This window comes from Herpailurus yagouaroundi, unplaced genomic scaffold, assembly GCF_014898765.1.
Source record: "Herpailurus yagouaroundi ecotype Mexico unplaced genomic scaffold, PumYag 206, whole genome shotgun sequence".
Classification (NCBI taxonomy): Eukaryota; Metazoa; Chordata; class Mammalia; order Carnivora; family Felidae; genus Herpailurus; species Herpailurus yagouaroundi.
In genome coordinates this window covers 3,602,913-3,607,199 of record NW_024412437.1, presented here as the reverse complement: position 1 = coordinate 3,607,199, position 4,287 = coordinate 3,602,913, and the positions used below count along the sequence as shown (strand labels likewise).

Here is a 4,287-nt window from a genome sequence, read left to right as displayed (position 1 = left end):
CCAAGTGCAGAGCTAAGCATATCACTCTATTTTAAAGTCTCTCCTAGAGTGCCTGGGTGGCTCAGTCGGTTAAACGGCCGACTTCAATCAGCTCAGGTCATGATCTCAAGGTTGGTGAGTTCTACCCTTGCATCAGGCTCCGCACCACCAGACCATCTCTCACCTCTCCCTACATACACACTGCCTAATACACCCACCCACCAAAGGCCACCTCCCCACCGATGACCTCCATGCCATGCCTCCAACCTTCCAAGTCCTTACACGATTCCACGTCTTCCCCACAGGCTGTCCCCTCTGCCTGCGGTCAGGTAAACACAGCTCAAATGGCACTTCTGAATAAAGCCTGCCCTGCTCGGCCTAGACGCCCATTGTACCAGACTCAGCATGCCCTGCTCACATCTGGGAGCAGCATTCATCGTGCTATCATTTTTTGTACACATCTATATATTATTTACACGTCTTCCACCATCTGTGACGTGTTCCTGGAAGGCAGGGCCCCTGACTTACACATCTTAGTAGGCACCTAGCACTTTATGTGGCACGTATTAGAAGCTAAAGAACTGACTGGTAAATAAATGCTAACAAAAGGGAATAATGTCCCACTTTAACGTGACCAATAATTTTTTAAAAGACTCTGTTCTGAGTACCAAACAGATCTGCTAGAATAGAAATATTATATGGCTGCGCGCCTGGGTGGCTCAGTCGGTTAAGCATCTGACTTCGGCTCAGGTCATGATCTCACGGTCCGTGAGTCCGAGCCCCGCATTGGACTCTGTGCTGACAGCATGGAGCCTGGAGCCTGCTTCGGATTCTGTGTCTCCCTCTCTCTCTGCCCCTCCCTCCATCGCTACCCCCGCCACCTTGCACTCTGTCTCTCTCTCCAAAATAAACAAACATTAAAAAAAAATTTTTTTAAGAAACATTATATGGTTGGGGCGCCTGGGTGGCGCAGTGGTTAAGCGTCCGACTTCAGCCAGGTCACGATCTCGCGGTCCGTGAGTTCGAGCCCCGCGTCAGGCTCTGTGCTGACTGCTCGGAGCCTGGAGCCTGTTTCCGGTTCCGTGTCTCCCTCTCTCTCTGCCCCTCCCCCGTTCATGCTCTGTCTCTCTCTGTCCCAAAAATAAATAAACATTGAAAAAAAATTAAAAAAAAAAAAAAAGAAATATTATATGGCCTTAATTCTATTTACCAAAACTGGCAATCCTACCTTCTGCATCACAGTAGAAGAAACATATTTTCAAATTTAAGACTTGGTTAAGAGAAGCTGTATTTAAATGCATTCTCTGATTGGTTAGTTGGCTTAGGGGTGTTTGGAATGGTTGTTTTGCATTCCTACAATAACTAACTGCATTCTAATATAATTACACCCGTTATGTACTTGGTAACAAAAGGCTAGATACCACTGCAGAGTATTAGATCATAAAGGTGAAAAGCAACTATTCAAATGGATGACCAGACAAACAGAAACTCACAAACCCAGAATTCTGAACACAGCTCCAGCCCAGGAGTATACCCCCAGGCTTTAACAATGCATCCTGCCCTCTTACAAAACATTTGCCTGACAACACCCACCAATAAAGCTAAAGGAAAAGATTTGTAATAATCACTAACTGGCAATAAATTCTTTGACACATGCAGGAGATGTTAATGTTTAACGTTAGAGAAAACTAAAACTCAACAGTTAAAAGACTCACCCAAAGTCATGAAATAAAGCACAACGCTAGGATTAAAATTCTGAAGTCCCTAGCTCTCAGATCCATTATATGGAACCTGTGGGCCATTTACATACACGGCAGCAATATCTCCAACTAATAAAGGCATATTTTGAAAAGTAGAAAGGCAATTGGAATTGTTCTAAGGAGACACAATACTGGAGTACACATTTTTTTAACACAATAAAAGGTCAATATGATAGTTACAAAAAGCTAAAAATGTGCATCTCCTTATCCCTTATTCTCCAATAAAATTAAGAAATGCAAAAAGGAAAAACTGTTACCATTTCAAACCTTCAAGGAATTCTTCCTACACAAATGACATCTTCTTTTTCAAGTTCATTCATTTATTTTGAGAGAGAGAGCATGTGTGCAAGTGCACAAGGGGCAGAAAGAGAGGGACAGAGAATCTCAAGCAGGCTCTGCCCTGTCTCTGCAGAGCCTGATGCAGGGATCGATCTCACAAGCCATCAAGACCTGAGCCAAAATCAGGAGTCAGATGCTTAACCAACTGAGCCACCCAAGCGCCCCACAAATTACATCTTATAAACAAGCTATATCTACTTAGTTCCATCTAATCAAAAAGTTTTACCACTATTTAAAGCTCTATCTTTGAGGCTTTACGTACTTCTAATGTGCCTACTAGTCACATAAATTACTTCAAAACCAAAAAAAGAAGTCAATTGGGTGACTCTTCTTAATAGTTATACTCTATATTTGATCATGTCTTTTATTTAACTCACTGCCATTGTCTTTTTTAAAACCTATTTATATGTGGATGCCTCTCAAATAAGCTAAAACCTTCTCAAGGTGCTTAGCTGCCATAGGAGCCAGCAAGGCAGAAAGAAGCAGGCCACAAGTATTAAAAGGCCTTAAAGCCTTTTAAAAAAGGCTTTTAAGAAAAGCAGCCACACTGCCAAACAAAAAATACACCCCACATATACATATGCCCGTTGCCAAACACAAACACATTCCTGAAAGGTGCAAGAAAAAAAACCATTTTGTTCAAAACATATTTTAAATGTATGGTGAGTCATTCCAGAAAACTTCAAATACGTCCCTCAGTAGCTCAGTCTTACAGGTGCATGGGATGTTTGGACAGTTAGGCGAGCACTGATAGAGCCTTCCCTGACGGTGCCAGGAGCATGCTGTGTGCTTTACAAACGTCTCCCGGTCATAGCCCTGGGAGACAGGCACTATTTCAAAGCCACCTGCCAGAGCAGGAAGCTGAGGCTTAGCAGAGTTAAGTTACTGACCTAGAGTCAGTCCCACGGAAAGTGGCAGCTGGGCCTGAACACGGTGTGCCCGTCATCGTGCGCTCCACCCCACTGCAGCCTGACCCCTACGCGGAGGCTCCTGTCGTTTCATTTGCCCTTTCTTATTTTTACTCCTCTCTAAACATAAAGGACAAATAATAATATAGCCACCCAGTGATCAGAATACAGGCTGTTCGTCTGTACTGATGTTGTTTTCTGTTGCACAATGGAACTCGGAAACCCTCGCTGGCCCCAGCACGCCGCGATGCTGGGCCAGGCCTTCCCGAGCTCACTGCTGTCGGGACTGTCCCCACAGAGGAGCCAGCACATGGGTTCTGCCCTCACTCTGGGGTCGCCCATCCTGTCCTGGGAGGAACTTCCCCTGCAAGAGTGGAGAGCGGGCACGGGGCAGGCGGCCTGCGAGGCCGCGAGGCAGCGGCCGCTTCCCTACCTTGTCCCGGACACAGATTTCTCCTCCCCAGCGGAGCGGTCCGATCTCTGGACCCCGGCTCGCGGACCAGCTCCATCCGCCCAGCAAACTTTACCCAGAACTTTCCCCGTCCGCGCCCGTGCCGGGTTTCACTCCACAAGAGGAACAGCAGCGGTCTGCGCCCAGAGTCCCCCAACCGGGCGCGCGCCCCACAGGCCTTGCGAACGGGCCCGGGGCCTGCGGGGCGACGCCCCTCCCCGGACCGGCGGGCACGGGCGGGGCGACCGCCACCCCGCGCAAAATTCCACTCGAGAACCCGGGTTGTAGGGGCAGGACGGGGAAACTCGGGAAATCAAGAACCTGGCGCCCCTACATGCAAGCTTTCCGGTCGGCCGCCGCGCCGCCACCCCCGCCGCCGCCACCGCGAAACGGTTTCAAATCCTTGCGGGCCGCCGCCGTCGCCACCGCCCAGTAGCCCGGGGGCGGGGACTTCCGCGCTCACATTCCCCGCCCTATGCCCCACCCCTCCGGCCGCGGCCTGCGCGCGGCGCCGTTGCCATGGCGACGCTCCCGGCGAGGACCGCCTCCGCCCGGCAAATCGGGGGCGGGACTTCCGCGCTGGTTTCCCCGCCCTCCCGGTCGCGTGGTGGGCCCCGGGCCGTTGCCATGGCGACGCTGCGGGTGGTTGCACTGCCTCCCCGGCTGCCTGGCAGCCTAAAGGCACGTAGGCGGGTCCCAGGCGGAGGTTCCTTGGGAAATCCTACCGCTGTCTGCACAAGGCTGCCCTCGGGCATCCCGCGAGGAGAGTAGCCCGTGAACATTTTAGGCGTCGTGGAGAAGAAACAAGTAGAGGGGAGAAAAAATGGAATTGCTGGAGGGTGTTCACAAA

The 4,287-nt window shown here is 50.0% G+C and overlaps 1 protein-coding gene across 5 annotated transcripts in view; it reads right to left on the bottom strand.

Moving 5' to 3' along the window:
- The window catches only part of CEP112 (centrosomal protein 112), a 473,818-nt gene extending 469,941 nt beyond the window's left edge, over positions 1-3,877 (bottom strand). For 4 of the 5 annotated variants that reach the window (XR_005783756.1, XM_040452171.1, XM_040452174.1 and 1 more), the window contains exon 1: positions 3,772-3,877. The gene's annotated coding sequence lies outside the window, so the exon portion shown is untranslated. Of the gene's footprint in view, positions 1-3,419; positions 3,640-3,771 lie in introns of those variants that run through there. The other variant, XM_040452172.1, reaches the window with a different exon arrangement.
- Between the last annotated feature and the right edge of the window lie 410 nt (positions 3,878-4,287).